General features: G+C 45.1%; 1 protein-coding gene across 1 annotated transcript in view; it reads right to left on the reverse strand.

Moving 5' to 3' along the window:
* PIP4K2C (phosphatidylinositol-5-phosphate 4-kinase type 2 gamma) overlaps window positions 1-21,626 on the reverse strand; it is a 456,643-nt gene that overhangs the window by 134,322 nt on the left and 300,695 nt on the right. The window lies entirely within an intron of this gene.

Below are 21,626 nucleotides of genomic sequence, written 5' to 3' on the forward strand. Positions count from 1 at the left end.
TCTTTTCTTTATTACATTATTTCTTTAGTATAGGATTGTTTTTCTCATGGAGTGGTACGCATGAGGCTCGTCCCCATGTGGTCCTGAATAAGAGGTTTAGGGGACACCTCAAAACATGTCGACCAAATACTAGGGAAAGTATACACATAACAGTTACACTTCCTCCCAACTATTAACCCCTTTTTATCCACCCCTTATTATCCATACCAACCAGGAGCAGGAATAAATTAATCGCTCTCTGGCTAGGTATTTTAGCATCACCATCACCACTCCCCCATACACTGCACTACACATTTTTTCACAAAAAGTGCTCTTACATAGTTCCGCAAGTTGCTGCATGCCCCAGACAGTAGGTGTCTGGGATGGCCCCAATGATGAAGTAGGTCACCTAGGGGCAACCCTTGGTGAGTGAGCGGACTCAAGAAGAGAATTTTCTCTTCCTAGATTTGGGGCGTTGTTTCGCACATTTAGAGGAAGCCTTTCCCTTTGGGTAAGTTCTCTGATCTGCCATTTACAGATTTGTTAATAACAGATTCAAGACACCACAGACAGATGGTGAGAGGGTGCATGAAGACATTTGACAGTTGCAGTCTTTGAACGATTTGAGTATGTACTATTTAGGTGGAGACATGAAGAGAAACCACCTATTATGAAATGAGAAAATGTTTCATACCGACTGTTCTGTGAGATCTGAAGAGCTTCGGATTGTGTCAATGGCAGAGAAAAATGGAACAGATTTCGGCACGCTGACAGATGTGCCATATGGCTCCAGTAACATCATGAAGTGCAGCATGCGGCACATACGTGGAGCCGGTGCATTCTACCAGCATGGGAGAGCTATTGAAAAGTTTCCAGATCCAAACTGACACTTGGGATATATAAAAAGTGAGGATTTCATGGTAGATGTATCCATCAGAATACCTTCTAGTGGTTCCTTTTGTGCCATGGCACAGTAGAACCTTGATGCACAATTAGCCATCTTGATCATGTACTATGCACCGTCTGTCCTTCATCTTTCCAAAGTATCCCATGAAGAGTTTGTCGTTCAACCTGAAATCAAGGCTCCTGTCCATATAGAAACTGACCGCTCTCTTGTGGTCAAGATGGTGAAGTCTTCCTTCCACCTTTGTTGGATGTGGAGGGAGAAAGAACATTGGAAGGGGGTAACCACTTTTGGCAGGATTGCATCTCTGCCTCTCAGCACCAGCTTTCCAGGGAAGAAATAAATACATTTGCGTTTCACATATAAGGCCAACTCACTAACATGTGTATCAGACAGAATAGCGACCAGAAAGACCATTTTAAAAGTTAGTAGCCTTAAAGGACAACCGAGCAGCGGTTCAAGGGAAAAAGAACTACGTTTGCCCCATTCAATCTCTATTCAGAAAAGGGGGTGGTGATGAACAGAGTGTCTGAATTAAGCAGACCACTCTTACCCAGTCCAAAGATCAGGGCTTGATCCATCACCGTTATTTATCTCACTGCGCCATCCCAGCTCAGAACCTGGCTATATGCAAATCAGTCTGTCCCTGGCCCAGTGCATCATGGGAACAGGGCAGACTAAACTACCAAGCCAATTCTTCACCAGAAAGGAGACAAGCTACCGGGGACCGGTTTCTGGCATTTCAGCCGTCTTCGGCCCGGCTTGCTTGAATCCTGATGGTGCAGTGAGAAAGGGACTCATGTCTGAGTATACCCTGCCACACCTATTGTGGCCAAAAACGATTCAGAAAAGGGGGTGGTGATGAACAAAGTGTCTGAATTAAGCAGACCACTCTTACCCAGTCCAAAGATCAGGGCTTGATCCATCACCGTTATTTATCTCACTGCACCATCCCAGCTCAGAACCTGGCTATATGCAAATCAGTCTGTCCCTGGCCCAGTGCATCATGGGAACAGGGCAGACTAAACTACCAAGCCAATTCTTCACCAGAAAGGAGACAAGCTACCGGGGACCGGTGTCTGGCATTTCAGCCGTCTTCGGCCCGGCTTGCTTGAATCCTGATGGTGCAGTGAGAAAGGGACTCATGTCTGAGTATACCCTGCCACACCTATAGTGGCCAAAAACGATTCAGAAAAGGGGGTGGTGATGAACAGAGTGTCTGAATTAAGCAGACCACTCTTACCCAGTCCAAAGATCAGGGCTTGATCCATCACCGTTATTTATCTCACTGCACCATCCCAGCTCAGAACCTGGCTATATGCAAATCAGTCTGTCCCTGGCCCAGTGCATCATGGGAACAGGGCAGACTAAACTACCAAGCCAATTCTTCACCAGAAAGGAGACAAGCTACCGGGGACCGGTTTCTGGCATTTCAGCCGTCTTCGGCCCGGCTTGCTTGAATCCTGATGGTGCAGTGAGAAAGGGACTCATGTCTGAGTATACCCTGCCACACCTACAGTGGCCAAAAACGATTCAGAAAAGGGGGTGGTGATGAACAGAGTGTCTGAATTAGGCAGACCACTCTTGCCCAGTCCAAAGAGCAGGGCTTGATCCATCACCGTTATTTATCTCACTGCACCATCCCAGCTCAGAACCTGGCTACATGCAAATCAGTCTGTCCCTGGCCCAGTGCATCATGGGAACAGGGCAGACTAAACTACCAAGCCAATTCTTCACCAGAAAGGAGACAAGCTACCGGGGACCGGTTTCTGGCATCTTAGCCGTCTTCGGCCCGGCTTGCTGGAATCCTGATGGTGCAGTGAGAAAGGGACTCATGTCAGAGTATACCCTGCCACACCTATAGTGGCCAAAAACGATTCAGAAAAGGGGGTGGTGATGAACAGAGTGTCTGAATTAAGCAGACCACTCTTACCCAGTCCAAAGATCAGGGCTTGATCCATCACCGTTATTTATCTCTAGGCATGCTCTTCAGTCTGGGGTGCAGAACCTGCCCCTAAGACTGTGAGGGAGACAGCGAGCAGAGCACAGTCAGAGGTGGATAAGGTCTGCATTCCATACCCATTGTGGCCAGTCCTGGCAACTTGGGCCTGGTCAAGAGGAATCTTCCCCCAAACACAATTAATCAAGGGTTTGGGGGGAAAACATGTACTGAAGCAGAACGTTCCCCCTTAAGCGACACATTCCCAATGCTCCCTGCATCAGATGCTGGAGGGCACAGAATTTCAGGCAGTGAGTGGTAAAGATAATCCAGTTACTTACCGTCTGAACGCCTTATCTGATAGAGAATATGTGAGGATATGGGGTGTATTAAAATTGTGTGGCTGTGCGACCTCACCATGTAGTACACTTACCAACTCCTTTAGGTCAAGCAGGTTTTGTCTGTAACATCCTCAGCTCAAGCCTGGGTAGCTGTGGCACCGAGCAGCAAGGCTTACACATAGGAACAAATGTTACGCGCTTAAACAGCACCAAAACCATGGAAGTAGAAATTGACGCAACACTATAGAAATCTGAATCAAATTTATAACATGGTAGCCGCGCTGGATAAATACAAATATTTTTTAAACGATGCAGAAGAGCGTGTACTGTTATTTAAGAAAATAGTGCTCAGAGGCTATATATAAACGTACCGAGTAACACATTTAACAGGGGGTGTCCTCATGGGAGGTACAAGAAGTGAAAAGGCAGTACTAAGGAGGGACTATTAAATCTATTGATCAATGAAAAGCCACCATTTATAAAAGATAGTGACAGGAGAAAATTAAAAAGATGGACTGAAAGGAGGACGAGCTTAATGCCCATATCCATAATACAGAATGTCTCAAAGAGACAGCGGAAGCGCTGCCTAGGCGAGACCTAAAGATAGGTTGCATTTTTTATAAAAATGTACACACTAGAACGAAAAAGATCCACCAGATGGTTCTGGAGATCTAGACCTTATAAGCAATAATAAATCAGTGCAATTTTACTAAACCACACACAAGCCGTGGCAAGGTCAAAGAATTGGACACTTTGAAACTTTAAAACAAAAAACATAGGTAAGTGTCAATGGGGTCGGTTAGAAGTACTTGGGGCGACCAACTCAGTCAGGCAGCTAGTCAGGGGGCCAGCAAGGTCCTCAAGGCACTTTATCCGCACTGCAATGGATTCCTATAGAATTGTACTGATGCAAAGGATAAAGGATGCTATAGATGCTCCAACGATGCTAGAGATTCTCCAAGAATGCTGTGGATGCATCAGAGTCTTCCTGCACAGATTCCTCAGTCCACAAAGATGGTGAGGGGGTCCTGGTTGTAGGTTCGATATGAAATCCTCGGGTCTAAGAAAACACATGTCTGAAGAAGAGACAGCAAAAAATGATCTCAAAACGCTAGTAAAGGAGTTCCCTAATTAGGACGGTATCCCATCACCCACCAAGGTGGCATGCTTCATCATTTGGGATTCTTCTCTTGATGCTCAATAGGAGAATCCCAGATGATGAAGCATGCCACCTTGGTGTCCCACATCTGCTCTTCAAAGGTAGCTACACATTTGAAGTCTGCCTTTTGGAACGAACACCCAAGTGGCTTCCTGCAAGAGAGAGGTGACACCTCCCTGGCCAACAATACCTCAATGTTATCCTTCCTGAGAATCGTTAGCACATCTGTCCAGGAGGGGAGAAAGCTATTAGGTGGAGCAGGCTCCATGTGATCCCAGAAAGGCACAGTAGTTTTAAAGGCAACAAACTGGCAGATTTGCTAAAGCTGTAACAAGTTACATTAAGTTTGATACAAGTCAGGTTTAATGTAACAAGTTGTTTGGTACCTCGGAGCAGTGGCGTCCCTAGGGGGGTGCGGACAGCACAGGGTGACACCAGCACTAGGGGTGACACCAATGAGCGGTGACCGACGCAGACCGGAGTGAAGCTCTAAATTTTGTATTTACCGATGCAGACTGTCACGCATAGTTTACTTTAAATAATTCTTCCTCCTGGCAATCATTTTATAGTTAAGAACGGTTTCTGTCATTAATAGCATTATAGCAGACTCTGACTGCCCCTTGTGAACCCTGGAGTGACGCCTTGAGTGCATGCATGGTCTGATTGGCCAGAGGCAGACACAGGCGGGCGGCAATTTTGTTTCTCCTTTCCAGGCACGCGTCAAAACAGCGCCATTCTTCCAGGTCTGATCGTATGCGCGCAGGCCGGGGCCTGTGGATGTCCCTCCCTGTTTGGAGCCAGTGCTTGCCCGGCCGCCTCCTTCCACGCACCGGTCACCAGGTCACTAGGCATCGGAAGATTCATGCCGTGTGTGTGTGTTGCTAACAGGGACTCCTATCCCTGATTCAAGGCAGTGACTCATCACGGAACGTGCTGTGTGGTAAGTACAGTGCTGTTGCCACTAGAAAAATTAAACTTTCATGTGCTGATAAAAGGAGCACAAGTACGAGTTAATGTTTGTGCGAATAAATCTGCTGAATGTGCACCTTCTTTTGGAAGCACTAATCTGTTAACACTTCTCCAGACGCAGGGACCTTCCGTGACGAGTCTGCTGCTTTTATTCCCATAGTGTAAAATGTGTCTGCAACTTATAAGGCGCACGTGTGCGTTGCTCTGTGACGCCACTTGGACTGAGACATCCGCTCTACTGTATCATGAGCATCTAACATAGAAGTTAATGGCTAGCTGCGCTTTTCGATTTGTATAGCTGGCAAGATGATTCAAAGTTAACACATATTGCTGACATCAGATTATTGGTTCCAGTTGTCGGTCTCATCCCATATTATTTAAAGTGCTTACAGACCTCTGTATGATGCACTATTAAAACATGTTATAATGAGGAGCCACACAATGGATGGGCGAGGTACTGGCCTGAAATGAAATACAAGGTATTTGTAGGCAGGTCAAAGTTGGGAAAACAAAGGGTGGGAGCGACAGGAAGAGGAGACAAGCTCTGAAGAGATGCAACACAACTTTACTGCGGGGTTAGGGAATGAGCCAGGGACAGCAGGGTATATAGGGCAGGCAAAATAAGCTCCTCTTTCTGCGTCAAACACTGACAGGGGATATGCTTAATTTGTGCTACTGGTGGGCACCGGCGCTCATTTTAAGGGACTGGAACTTATTTTTCAATATTAGACTTTAAGCAAGAGAGAGAAAGGTAGAAACAAGCGAAATAATATGGAAGATAAAGATGGGAAAAAGTAACAAAGGGAGAAAAGACAAACGAAAAGGAACCAGCGAGAGATAAGATAAAGGAAGGCAGGGTGTGGTGGGAAAAGGGTAAAGGTTTGGGTATTTGAAAACACCAGCATGTGGCCACCCCAGCCTTCAGGGTTGCCAGCAGCAGGCTCCCAAAGGAAACTTTGAACCCCTGCACTTTTTTTTATATAATTTAAACCGGACTTTAGCCACAAAACATTTGTGATCTTGGTGAGGAGGTTGTGTACCTTCATCTCCAGGTTCCCCGACAATGACTGTTCATCATCAGCTTCTTCCTAGTATTTATACCCACCAGTCCCACATCATGTCTGGTGCATCTGTAACCTCCCCAAACATGCAAAAAAGTGTTGTTTTGTGTGCTGAACTATTTGGTTGGTTTTGTTTCTTAAAAATCAAGACTTGGATAATACAAAATGTAGTATGTATGTGGACTCGCAATGCTAAAATAAGCATTGGTCCTGTACTCTTGTCAATCTCATTTTCTCTAAAGAAAACCTCTAGGTGAGTGTCTTCTAGCAATGTGAGACTTTCATTCCTTAAATAAGTTTCGTGGTAATCTTTGACAATATTCCTTTTCAATATAATTTGTGATGTATGGTGTCTATTCCAATATTTTTAAATGAGGCCTGAATAAAGTTGTGCATTGTGGTAGCATGATTCTTCTTAACATATATAGCATTTAAAACCAGGGTTTAATTTGAGCTGGCGGTTTCCGGTGCTCGGCACTGGCACTTAATTGTCAGCACCAGCACTTAAAACTGTATTCCACAAGATAGCACTGTCTGGCCAATTTAGAGATGACAACAACAACAGTTAATTATTTATTCAATATACATTAAATTAACTGCTATGCCCCCTTACCCTCCCAACAAGCCATTCTTATAACTTAGTGGGCCTGGAATATTCCAAATTGTCACACTTGTAGGGTTGTAGGGTGATGGTTAGTAAGTGTGTTGTCACGATCATTGGTAGCACTGGCATGAGCAATGTGTGGTGCAAGCTGAAGTGGCCTCCTGATGAGAGCCCTGGCACCAGGAGCGTAGCTAGGCACTCTGCCTGCCACCCGTGGTGGACCCTGCCTTTTGCCACCACACGCCACATTAAAGATCTGGAGGGGTGCTAGAGAATATTTTTGCCGCTGCCCCAAAAACTCGCGCCGCCGGGTTACGCGTCTTTGTTCTTTCTCGCCTCGAGGAACAGGAAGCACAGCCAGGCCCCACTGACCAATGTTGTGATTGGTTGGCACACAGGCACCCCAGACTAATCGCAACACTGCAATGCAGTTTGTGATTGGTTTTGAGCATCCTGGTTCGAAGCTCAAACAGGGAATGGGGGCCTGGGAATGTTCTCCATGCAGGCTGTAATGCAGCCTGCATGGAGCACACGGAAAGAGTGCATGACTTGTGTGGGCGGCCCGAGAGTCATGACCAAACAGTCATTGTGTACTTAGGAGTGGACAAACCACTCCTCCCTTGCTCCAAGAGCACAGCAGCAACCTGCAAAGCAGCAGGAATCATCAAATGATAATAACTGAAAGTCTGTTATTACCATGTTATGTTTCTACTTCTTGCACTGCTTGAAAGCAATGGGGCGATGCTCTGGAGGAGTCGCCACTGCCACTATGTACTCTAAGATGTCACTGTGACTATGAGAAATATACACATCACGGGGCTGTGTGCTGATCACATGTGAACCTTACCTCACGCTAATGATAGGAGACAATTTGCAGCATCATTTGAACTGGTTTTTTTCGGTCTGTGAGATAGGGCACCAGTGCATGCGTCTTTCTTTCTGTCTCCGTTCCACCATAGTGACAGTTTACATGTATTGAGTGCAACTAGAGATGATTTTCTTTTTTGTTTGTCTTACTAAAACTCTGACTGAAAGTTACTTTTCTGGCCCCCATTACAAATGCTGCGCTACTAAGATAGGGCAATAGCAGGAGTTACCAGTTCCAATGGAAATACCCGACCTGCTGTATCACTGTGGGCCCGGTGGGTCTCGTGCACATCCAGCTGCCGCTGTGTCCACTGGCGGACTCGGAGCGGAGGAGGTCCATGCAGTAAGTCGTGAGGGGGTGACACCATGAGTTACCCGCACCGGGTGACACCAACCCTAGTGACGCCACTGCCTCGGAGTGCCCACTTTGGTCACACCGTCCAGGAGTTAGCACAACTGAGGGATCAGCGTATAACTCTGAACCTGCCAACTAGGGAGCCAAGTCTTTCCAAAGTAAAAGAGTAGTTTTGCCTGTTGTTCTGTCAGGACATGTAATATACATGTTCTGCCTCTTTCATATGCTGCACACTGCCTTTAAGGCTCAGTAGGCCTGCCAGAAAAGTGACATGTACACATGTTCAGGGGAAGTGGTGGTTTTACCATTGCTTTCAATGGCAAAGTCGGGCTAGCATGGCTGCACTAACAGCATTCAGTGGTGGACTGGGGGACTTGTTTTACTTGGGGGGCCTTCAGGGTGGCACAATCAGTGTTGCAAGCTCTGGGGTACTCCTCTAACTTACATGCCCAGGGTACCAGATACTAGGGACTTACAGGCAAGTTAGCCTTTTCCAATTGGCTACAGCCAATTCGACATATACTTTAGGGTGAGGGCACTGAGGTCTGATTAGCAGGCATCAGTGCACTCTCAGGGTCGACAAAACAGCAGCATCAGTAAAGACTTGGGGGTCACCATACAAAAAGAGGCATTTCTTTACAGACTGCATCTAGCAACAGATTTTTTACATTAGAATATTCCCCAGGCGTCAGACTGGATCAGGAAATTCTTAGGGAAGTACCTCTGCGCACCAATAGGTAGCGGCAATTGGCTCCACATCGGCAGTAGAGTCTGCACTGGATGCGATGTGTGCAGTGCCTATATAGGTGCCACCTCAGCGTGCTGACATCAGTTTCTTTACATGACTATTCTGCGCCAGAAGCATACAGCCACGTCAGAACGTTGATTTAACCAGTGTGCAGAAACTAAGGGTCTACAGGTATCTTTTAGGTAGAAAGATCACATGGCAGAAACAGGCAGGCAGGGATGGTCAGTAAAGAATCTCGGCTTGATAGTCTCTACCTGATAAAGCGTTACCCAAGGCAAGTAACTTTCTCATCTGATAGACTTCCAGCAGCAGATTCCATGCCATAGAATAGATACCAAACAGAGGTGGGTCTGTGAACTGGTTCAGACCAAAAAGTCCTGGACGATCAAATGGGCAAAGTGTCCGTACCAACGAGACAGTAGTGTTTGGTGAACGTATGCAAGGACACCTACATCACAGCCTGACAGATGTCTGGAACGGGACTTTGTGAGCTAATGCAGTTCTAGCACCCTCCAAGCCCCTAAAATCTAACCAGAACCTTCCCACCCCCTTAAAACTAACCCGAACACCCACAACCCCTTAAAACTAGCCTGAACCCACCACCCCCTTAAAACTAACCCAAACCCCTCTTACCTGTTCCTGTTCGATGCTCCTCTAAACTCCGCCCTGCATGAACACCAGACCATCTTAACCTGAACCACGCACATGCGTGGTTCAGGCCAAGTCGTCGTTTGTGCAAGTCGTCGTTAGGCTAGCGTGACTCCGGTACTCATTATTCCGGAGTCGTTTTTTTTGGGATCTTTTTATTAGATTTTCACATATACAATATACTTGACAGGTGTATACATTTACAGAAGAACCAATAGGCATCCATCAAAACAGACACTACAACACAATAAATCAATATATCAACCCTGGAGTACTAGCCATCTGTCTCGGTAATCAAGGTTATCCATACCTTTGGTCCAACATACAAATAAAGTAATTCCAAACTTGGGACGCTTACTAATAATAGCCCAGTGTAAATGTATTATGGATGTACATATTATTGTCATATGTGTTGTACAGAGATTATCTCACTACCAAGTCCAGATGCCAAGATTTTGACAAAACGTACATTACATTACTTAGGAACAATAAAACAACCAATTGGAGGGACAGAGGGAAAATGCAGGAACGCCTACATGATTGGGGGGAAAAAGCGGACAATATCCATTGCAGTTTTATTAACTTATACATACATACACCTATATATAATATCCGCATACGAGAAAGCAGTTTGGTTGAGATGTATGATACATCTTTCACATTCCAGATCACATGTGAGACGCATTACATCACTGGCTTAGAGTAGTTTTTAGTCAACATGAGGAATGTCAGACAAGTCCTCCACAGTACCCAACCCTTGGTGTGTGCACAGCATTACATTCCATACTTAAAAAATGGGGTATTTATGAAGCCCTAATGTGTCTTCTCTCACTAATGAGATTACCTCAGCTTTGCCCCAGTTTATCCTGGCGTGTAACCATGCCTTTATCGAAGGGGGGTCATCTGCCTTCCATCGGCGGGTAATAAGCCTTTTAGCCACCATGCGTTGTTCACTGAATGCAGTGCAAAGTTGGTGGAAGAGAAAATCCTCTTGCCAAAAGGTGTCCAGCCTCCTAGATTCCTTATCCAGTGGCATGGTATGGAACCTGCCAGGGTTAACTTTGGACATGGAAGCCTGGAGAAGTGTGGCTCACTGGTTAGAGCAGGCAGACCCTGAAGCAGAGGTCAGACCCGGGACCAGGGTTCAATTCCCGACACGGCAGGGTCTTGAGCGCAAATGTCCACGGACTCGATAATTCTCGCTTCGGTGCCTGACCTAATCATGGGTTCACACTCTGCAACTCTGGGCATTAAGCTTGCTTAATCTCCACAACGGCCCCCCGCGGCGGGATGCCTGGCTTTCACCTTGGGGATGCCTGTTAGGGGCTATCTCACAGGGAAAAGCCAGGACGGGTTCCCAAGGCAAGCGCCGAGATGCCTCCGGGTAGTCGAGCGCTATATAAGAACATACAAAAAAAAAAAAAAAAAAGACCAGGCTCTCCAGGGTTGGGTGCTGGGTGAGGAATGCTGGATCCCCCGGGTGCTGGCAGCAGGCTAGCGACCTGTGCACAGGTGCATCAGCGAAGGGCTTGGCCCAGGCGTCAGCAGGACATCAGTGAGGGCTTCATTAACAGGAAGACAAGATTCTGTGGGGGCACCCCAGTTTAAGCACATCTTTCAAGTCGTTGGCCTTGACTGCAACCAAGGGCAGCATAAGGTCTAGAACCTCAGCGGCCCTCCACACCAGCGTGGCAAATGAGGACCTTGCTCCGTGGACACACTACTAGGAGAGACCAGGTCAGTGTCTGAAGAGTTGCCTAAACCACTGGCACCAGCAAGTTCCTCGTACCAGTTATCCGGGGTCAAGGGGGTCAGAATAACCATAACGATCCTCAGATGACACCCAATTGTATTCTCCACAGGGGCGGTCAAAAAAGGGGGCCCCGTCTCAAAACCATAGGGTTTTGGTTCGCTCGAAAGCCATGGTCCGGGTCTGTATCTGAGTTGGGAAGGACGATGGGGTCGGGAACAGACTCATTGAACAGACTCCAGTGAATGTTGTGGATTCGCTACAGAAGCCGGTCCGGATTAGGGAACGGATTTAGAGTACCCAGCTCACACAGAGGGAGAACTAGTCGCCAGACATCTAGGCAGGGCACCTTCTGAACCTTGGGAGCCCGAATGCGCTCCATAGGTCAGCTCTCCATATATGAGGAGCATGGCCTCATAAAATTCCTTCAGGCGAGTGGAGGTTGTTCTGGCTCTGGGATACTTAGGGAGAAGCGCAGCAGCCCAGATTCAAGCTCAATGGGGAAAGAATGGAAGCAGGGCCTAGATTTGTGGCACTGTTTCTGTGCCTCATCCAATCCATTTCGACTTCTTGGCCTTCTTCTTCTTACGGGACTTACAGGACACAATAATAACCGATGGGAGGAACTCAGAGATCGGGCCCAGGACTTTTCACGCGACTGGGACCTGTTGTGGTATGGAATCGCCCTGGGCCAAGAGACAAGGATTCCTGGACCGCCCTCGGAATCATCGCACAGCAGTCTTGGCATGACATGGAGTTGTGGCCCAGCTCCAGGCACCATAAGCAAACCAGTTGGGTATCTGTTTCAAGCAGAAAAATGCTTTTTTGACATGGTGGCCTCCTCTTTATGCCCACTGGTACGGATGTTCTTGACTGGATGTGCACTGGGTCTCTCATAAACATGCCCCCAGTGGTCTTTCCCTAAAAACGGCAACATGTGTTCAATTGTAACCCAACTGGCAAGGACTTGGCACCCTTGTAAATCCCCGGTAAGTGTTTCCCGGGGCATGGGTATTAAAGAGGGTCCATATTGGGTACAGCAGGTATGATGTCACCCAATGGGACCCCCACAAAAACTGAACGCAGACTGCCACTGCCGAATGTGTGAAAAGGCGGACATCCTACTGAAAACACGACATTGCACAGTCCCTGTGTGCGATGCCCAAATACACTGGTTGTATGTCAGAACAACGAGTTCCTTTACAACGCCTACCTGAATAACACGTTCTTTACTACGACTGCGTCTTAACCACGACTAGCTCTACCATGAATTCATTTATCACGATTTTTTGGGGTTAAGGCATGCATGGTAACCAGCTATCTGTAGCTAAGATTACTACCACTTTATAATCAACTGGTAGGGAGGAGGAATCAGAGTCCATTCTATTCCCCGAATAATATATCAAGTAATCAAGAGTGGGAATGGACACTTGTAACTACGTGAACGTAGGTTGGATTGACTCACCCTCATAAACGCTATGTTGTTTGTGCGGTGTATATCTGTTCTCCGCCCCGCATACGCGTTATGGCATGGTCATTGGGTGTCCAATAGTGCTGTATGCCTACCTCATCCTGAGGTGACCTCTGGTTCAAATAGCAGTGTCCAGAGAATTGGAGGAAGGTGATTGATTAAAATACAAAAAAATCACCTATACGACTTTAATAAAAAAGGTGAGGTTTTGTAATTAAATAATGTTGGATATAACTTAGGATCGTGTAACTTGATCTTGTTATACAATTATCATCAACAAAGTCGACATGTTTCTGCTCCTTCTGTGCCCAGCCGGGTCTACGGAGCTTTCGTCAGGACAAAAACAAAATACATATAATATTTATTTACTTACACTACTTGTGTAGTAATCAATTGTGTTATTAACACACTGGTTCTAATTTGTTCTAAATTCCTGTAGTAGACACAAAAGAGAAACACAACATACAGTATAGGGGGTAATTTACAGCACTGTAAATGTAACTCCTATTTGGAAATTTTATATATGTATGTTTATACAATATTTTTTAAAGGGTGGTGTGAGGGAAGACTCTAGTGGAAAACGCTACAGGGTAAATGCAAAATCTGTGCGCATTACATAAGTATTTCTGTGTGGAAATTCGGGATTGCAGTAGTTGGTAGAAATGCCTAGGCTCATCAGTGAACCTACGTAGGTATGTAGTTAATTGAGGAAAGAGAAAGAGAAAAAGAAAAAGAAACATACTAATTTATGTATCTCGTCCCGTTGTTAATAGAGAATAGAAGTCTTGAGATTCTATGCTTAAACATTTCAAAACGCTAGTTAGTACTAGTATTTAGAGCAAGTAAGCATATTACTAATTAAAAAGTTTCGTTTTTGAGTGTTCGGCATATGAGCACACATTTGTTAAGATGCGGTGGAATAGGGAGACAAAGCTTAGTATCGTAGATACGGTCATTACCTTAATTAAAGGAGATTCCAAACTTCAACAGGGGAAAGGGACTCCTTAGTCCCGAGCTGTATGGAATAAGAGTATTACAATTACGGGTCAGCTCTTACCTCCAAAGAAAAGGCGCGGGTTGCGATAGTTCAAAGACGCCATTCTTACCCGCATTCGGACCAGTCTTCGCGTCTGGTGCTGACTCTGCCCCTGGACGCCAGGGAACAGTTTCCTGTTCCTTTTTAGCGCGTGGTCATAGAATTAGAAAGAGGGCTTTCTTTTTGTTTGGGAGTCCTATGGTGTTATCGTATGTATGGAATTAGAAGATGATGATCTATCTCTTTTAAAGGTTAAAGATTGCAAAAAATATTCGCTGTGATTTAATTATATTAATGTGCTATTACCGCTGATATTGAGAGAAATTCCTGATTTTGAGATTAAGATTATTGAATGTTTCTATTTTAGTGTTCCTCATTCGCAGGTCCATCCGATATAAAGTTGGAGTTACTGGATTTTTTTAGGCAAATTTATACCAAGGTATATTATCATTTAAACCTGTGATGTGTGTCTGGAGGCGGTTTACCCAACGTTGTTCTTTCTCAAAGAGTACTTTTTCTGCATTGTTTGTCTTATCTGCCAACATTTCAAGGACAGTCCACCTTAGGTCTTCACAGTCATGACCTATTTCTATGAAGTGGGAGCATAGTTTCATGGTGTTCTTCTTCAGTCTTATATTACTTCTATGCTCTCCAATTCTGATTTTGATTTTGCGACAGGTCATACTGATATATTTCTTACCACATGGACAGCAAATCATATAAACTACGTGAGTAGAGTTACAGTTTGTATGCTGTCGTTGTGTCCAATGTAAAGACTCTGTTAGTTGGAGTGATTTGGACATCGTTGTCAGCTTGCACACTAGACAAGTTCCACAAGGATAATGGCCTGTTACCGGTGTCATATTCATGTGTCTTGTCTGTGTTATGATCTTCTTTGTTTTTGGCCTAGTGTGCACTAATAGGTCTTTCAGGTTTTTCGTCCGTCTGTTGGCAAATCTTGGTTTTGGCCAGTTATACTGGCCCGTTGTCAAAATATTCCAATGTTTTTTGACTAGTTTCTGAATATTGTAAGTTGCAGGGCAGTATGTAGTAACACAGGTTACTAAGTCTGGAATGGGTTCCTTTATGTTAGTTTGTAGAAGACATTCTCTGGGCTGATTTTTTGCTCGTTTTTGGCATCTAGATATTGTTGTAGGTATATAATATCTGGCTCTTAGTTTTTGACTCAATTCTTTTGCTTGCATTTTATAGTCTTTGTTTTTACTGCAATTTCTTTTTAATCTTAGAAATTGACGGTACGGCAGATTGTCTCTAAATGGTTTCGGGTGGTAACTTTTTTAAGACAAAAGGCTGTTCTTTGCCGTTGGTTTGGTGTATGTTTTGGTTTCCAATTTGCCTGCTTCGGTGAAAATGGTGAGGTCTAGGAAGTCTAGATGTTTATTGCTTGATGTATAGGTGAATTTTAACCATTTGTCTCTCCCATTTAACCATTCAATGAATGAGTTCAGATCTTTATCAATATGCCAAATTAATAGAATGTCATCTATATATCGTTTCCAGTACAAAATACTGGAAACGAAAGGATTGGTGTTGTTGAGTACATGGCGTTCTTCAAATTGGCTTACATAGAGTCCTGCAACAGAAGGCGCTGCCCATAGAAGTTCCATTGCATTGCAAGTACAAATCTCCATTATATTCAAAGAAAAATTCGGTTAGAGCTATGCGACAGCACTCAAGCACAAAGTGTCTGGGGGTGTTGTGGGTCCAGTTTTCTGAAAAGAGTAGGTCTTCTAGCATTTGTAGTGTTTCTCTTTTGAGGAAGGCTAGTGTAGAGGGACTCTACATCTAGGCCCACCAGTAGCATAGTCTTCGGATCAAATTGTTTTTCAGAGATTTGAGTTAGGAGGGCTCGTGTATCTTTCAGATAAGTTCGGGTTTTTTGCACCAATGGTTTGAGGTATTCATCGGCGAATTTGGACAAAGGTTCTAATAAAGAACCTATCCCCGAAACTATCGGGCGTCCAGGTGGTGGGAACTTATTTTTGTGGGTTTTTGGAAGAGAGTAGAAGAAAGGTGTCTTAAATTCTTTTGTTGTTAAGAAATCCGCTTCTTTCTTTGAGATCCACGCATTGGTTACTGCTTCATGGATCATGATTGAGATGGTGTTTTGTAGTCTTGACGTCGGGTCAATCAAGATCCTATTGTAGAATTTGGTGTCTGACAGGAGGGTGAGGCATTGTTGATCATATCCTTCTTTTTTCAGGATCACAATACCTCCCCCCTTATCTGCTGGTTTTATTATTATTTTTTCATTTTGTTGCAACTCCCCCAAAGCTTGAGGTTCTTTTTTATTCAGGTTTTGAAATGCTCGTTTGTTCTTTTGTTCAATGGTGTCCACTCCCTTTAATAATGCTTGCTCAAAAGTTTGTATTTCAATTGGGATTGAGCTGTTTGGTGGATTGAATGTGGACTTTTTCTTTAAAGACGTGTCTCCTTACTTATTGTTTTTTCTGTTTCTGAGAAAAAGGCTTTCAGTTTTAGTGTTCTGCAAAATTCAGGCAGTTCGCACTTTAGTTTAAAGGTGTCAAGAGAAGCCTAAACCTCTATTCAGGACTCTCGTCTGATCTTCGGACAGTGTTACATCTGACAAATTAACGATCAATGATTGTTCTTGCTCGTACTCGGTTTGTCTGACGACATGCTCCGTGTCATGATTTGGCGTTGTTGGTCTTGCCAGGTCAGGTTTTTTCTTTGTCCACGCGGTTGGTTTTGGCCTCTTCCTAAAAAAGGCGGTTGTTGTTGTGGATTTTCCATACCTTGCATGTGTTGGTTCATGAGTTGTGGTAACTGATGTACTCCTTGATTATATCCTTGATTGCAGGGGTTCATCCGACCTGCATAGAGATGGTAAAAAAGGTTGGAAAATTGGTACGTGGTTCCCATTGAAATATGGTCTTTGCCACCTGTTGCCTCTCCTGGGACGTTGAAAACTGTAGTTGTTACGACCTCTCTTTGGGGTCGAGTCTTCGGAGCTTCCTTCTGAAGCATCTGATGAGTTCCACCCCGTAGAATCATTATCTGAATTTGGGTCTGGCGCCATGTATTCTTCCTTGGAGTACGGGTGCATCTTTTCTTGGCTGAATCTTTTTAGATCCTTTGCTAATTTCTGTAACTTATTTTGCAAAATGTACTCCTGTGTCTCATTCATTTCTTTAGTAATTTCTTCTAGTCTTTTTTTGTATATTAGGGGATTTATTCATTTTTTGAGTTCATTTTCCCAGGTTTGTATTTGAACTAGTAATGCCTCGGATAATCTTATGGCAGTTTTGACAATTAAGACTAGGTAGTCCAAAGTGCGCTTCCATGAGATTGAGGACCAAACTCGGCGGAATGCAAGGTTGTGCAAAAAAATTCTCGGTGCATTATTTACCCAAAGGCCTCGCGGAGCTGACTTTGATCTCAAGTATTCAGTCATAATTATGCCATGGATGGCTGTTCGTATTTGCTCTCTCTTCTTTTCAGATAAAGATTCCCAATCATTAGTTTGGGCAAGGGCTTGTGTAAGGTCAGTATTCTGTAGTAAGGGTTGTGCCGCAAGGATTTCGTCGAGGTCACTTTCACTGTAGCTCAGGCCACAATTGTCCTCCATGTTTTCCACTCCTTTGAAATGGGCTAATGATCCTTTGTTACTACTTCAGTGTCACAAAGGTATGATTAAACTCCCGCAGCTGTGCGCTGCTTAAACTTCATAATCAACTGGTAGGGAGGAGGAATCAGAGTCCATTCTATTCCCCGAATAATATATCAAGTAATCAAGAGTGGGAATGGACACTTGTAACTACGTGAACGTAGGTTGGATTGAATCACCCTCATAAACGCTATGTTGTTTGTGCGGTGTATATCTGTTCTCCAACCTACGTTCACGTAGTTACAAGTGTCCATTCCCACTCTTGATTACTTGATATAAGATTACTACCACCCTACTTCTTCCCCTGAACCCTAAATACACCCACCAACCTCCTTAAAACTACCCAAACCCTTCACACCCCCTATAAAGTAACCCGAACCCCTTCCATCCCCAAAAACTACCCCTTAAAACTACCCCAAACCCCCTCCCACCCTCTAAAAACCAACTCAAACCCCTTTCTCCCACCTCCTAAAAACGAACCGAAAACCCCCACCCCACAAACATCTCCCACCCTTACAAACTTGAACTCCCACCCCTAAAAACTAACTCAAACCTTTCCCACCCCTAAAAACAAACTCAAACCCCTTTCACACCCTAAATACTAACTCAAACCCCCCACCCCCTAAAACTGACCTGAACCCCCACCACCTAAAACTAACTCGAACCCCCCACTCTCTAAAAACTAACTCGACCCTCCCCACCCCCTAAAAATTAACTCGAACCTCCCCACCCCCTAAAAACGAACTCAAACCCACCCTCTAAAAACCTCTGAACCCCTCCCACCCACTAAAAACAAACCTGAACCCCCCACCCCCACAAACCCCTCCCACCCCCAAACAACTGACATGAACCTCCCTTCCACCCCGAACCACTCTTACCTGTCCGACACTGAACTCCGTCTTGCCAGTACACTAGACCGACTTCGCCTTAACCACGCACATGGTGGTTTTATATCTGCATGATGCCTAGTACCATTACTAGGAAATTGCAAGTGAACAGGCAGCCATGTTAAAGGAATGTATAGGGCAGTGTTCATTAACAGTTACCCAGCTATATAATGGCTACACTGAAAATAATGATGTTTAGTATCAAACACTTTGTCTCAAAAATTCTATACTGATGCCAGTATCAGATATATTGTGACCTGCACCTAGAGTGTTGGCTGACTGGTATCCTCCAGCCTGACACTATAGACAAGTTTCTGACTCCCTGTAGGTGAGAGCCCGCGCTCTCAGAGGCCAGAGACAAAGCCTGCTCTGGAGGAAGATGTTCACACCTTCTCCAGCAGGATAGCTAGTGGTTTAACATATCAAGGCCAGATGTTTCAAAGCCTTGCCGCTTTTGATATTCAACCCTGGCTTCCCCCCAGATTGGGGAACCCCACCTCCTAACTTGTGACCCATTTGTCTCCACAGCAAGCAGGAGAATTAGATAGTCATTAGGCGTACTGCACATTCAGGCTAGGCACCCCCGAAGGTGGGCCACCAGAAGTGGACAGCCAAGAAAGGGTTTCACCATTTAGAATTTGGTGAAACTTGGAACTCTGGGTTAGGTATATGCCCACTTTCTACAGGAAGTGGTTATATTGGGGCTGTACTCACCCCAGGGGTAAGTAGCCCATTGGCTACTTCCCTACACTCCCCTAAACAACCCTAGGTTCAGTAGTTAGGGGTCCCCCTGACACCAGCAACTCAGATTCGTCTACTGGGAACCAAAGGAAGGACAAAGGAGATCCAAAGTCGTGAGAACAGAGGTCTTGCACCAAGATGTCGAAAAACTGTACATGGCTGCTTACACTGCGGGCTGTTCTCCCCTTCCAACAACCAAGCAGTATCTGCCTTGAGGTGGAGGAGCCATCCTCCTGAATCTGCAGGCACCGACTCCATCGACCCAGTACTTTGTCTTGCTGGCCACTGGGCCCACTGAGAGAGCAACTCACCAGGAAGAAGTTGTCGTGAGTCCAGGGGGTCAGCCCCGTCACTTTCACCAAGTCTTGAACCACTGACCCCTCCAAGAGCCTATCAGAATCAATACCCTGGGTACTGAAAAACTTGCGTCTACCAAGGCTTGTTGCATGTCCAGTCCAAACACTACTGACACCGACCTGCCGCCGAGGGACTTGAGGGTCCACATGGCCATCGTCGAGAGTTGCCCTGCTGTCCTAGTTTCTCTCTCTCTCTCTCTCTCCAGGTCACCAAAGCCAAGTAAGTGCCTCTAACTACAGCGACCCGCAGGATAAAACATCTCTGCACCCAAGCCCCCCAGCCCAAGTTCACGTAAACTAACTGTGTCCCTGTGACCCTCAAGAGCCAAGCCTTCCTTTGGGTTCTGCCAGACTTGCACCCAATCCCCAACTTGCAGCCTTTCTTTTACTGGAACTTCTTCGATAGACTAAAACGCATCGCGCTCGAGGCTACCAATGCGTCCAGCATCTCTGCACCCGGACTCAGCGGGGGCAGCTAAAACTGAACTGCTGGTGGTTTCTTAGACCTCAGCCCCTAAGCACCTTAAACACTGGAAGGCACCATCTAAAAATTGCTTACAAGTATATCTAAGCAGTGTATGTTTTTCCCATAAGATAACATTACCGCGTTCAAGGCTCATTCCTCAAAATCATTATTCAACTGCATTTTCTGTTTCTACAAAAATCTATAACTCTAAAAATACTTACCTGATTCCGATGATCTTGGTGTCTAAAATAATATAAAAATCTGTGTTATTTTTCTAAAGTTCTGGGTGTACAACAGATGTTTAACACTGCCCTTTGATAAGCCTAAATTGCTCGATCACACTACCACAAATAGAGCCCTTGGGATTATTAATTTAAGACATTTAAACCAATAAGGGTTGTCTGTACTTTTTGCATGGTGTGCCCTTACATTGGACCTACCACATAAAAAGGCCATTTCCTACACTGGTGATTCAGCGGTGGGGTACAAGGCTTTGAATTTGCTGATACCACTTGCTCAATAGTTGATTTCACAAAGAAATCCACTTTAGTCAAAAATATTTTTGTAACATTATCAGACTTTTGATTTTTTCAAAACTTTTTATTCAGAACTGTTAGGACCTTGTGTTAAGCCACCCCCCCTCCCCCTCCAAGTAATTTGCTTCAGAAAGTTAAACAGTGTAATAGTAAGTTAGGCCTGAGACTTTTTTGTCGATTCAATAAAAAGGTCTCAACTGTACTAAAAATGTCTGGCACACAGTCCAGAAACTAAACATGACCCCTTATCAGCATCTTAGTATGAAGCATTTAAGGAACGTCTTTACAGCCAGCAAAATCAAAACTGGTTCAAACCCTACAAATACCGGCTCCAGTTGCTCTTTTCAGAGTTTGATGCAACCCATTTAACAGAGGATCCTGACACCCCTCAAGATGAGGTGGTGGACAGGAATCATATGTCTGGAGACAGTACTCCACGGGGTAGTCCCCCTAACCTAACTAGAGACGGTATTGAGGTACCACCTAACATCTACCCATAAACTGTACCTCGAATTCCTTCCCCTACTGGGGACAGGTCAAGCAACTCAGGACCGGGTAGAAGAGCTAGTGGAAGGGGAAGTACTCCTTGAGAGACTAGCCAGAAGAGCAGCTCTTGAAGCCTAAATCCTGGCTATAGAAAACAAGCAATGGCATAGCCAATAGGTCTCGCCTTTGGGACCTTCTGAGCCCTTAGCCAGGCAGCACATTATCCTGGATGCTGTGCTGCCAAGGATTGAAGAGCTATACAATTACTGCACACGGGGTCATGCAGTGTGATTCAGGAATACATGCTTACTTCAGGAAACATTTATGGACACATGAAGCAGCCGGGGCTAATGCAATTTTTTTTAAAGTGGTTTAGCACTGTATGCTATGTACGCAGATACGCTGACTTAATGCAGTATGGGCAGCAGCAGTGAAAGCTTCTCACACATACACACAGAAGTGTAAGCTACACAAACCCAACAGTGCAAGCTACACACACCCAGCAGTGCAAGCGTACCTCACACACACACACAACAGGCAGCGCAATGCAGGTTCCCTTGCAGAGACACTGACTTAATGCAGTATGGGCAGCAGCAGTGCAAGCTTCTCACACACACACACCCAGCAGTGCAATCTGCACACACAGCAGTGCAAGCTTCACTCACACACAGAAG

Source organism: Lissotriton vulgaris, chromosome 1_1 (assembly GCF_964263255.1).
Source record: "Lissotriton vulgaris chromosome 1_1, aLisVul1.2, whole genome shotgun sequence".
Classification (NCBI taxonomy): Eukaryota; Metazoa; Chordata; class Amphibia; order Caudata; family Salamandridae; genus Lissotriton; species Lissotriton vulgaris.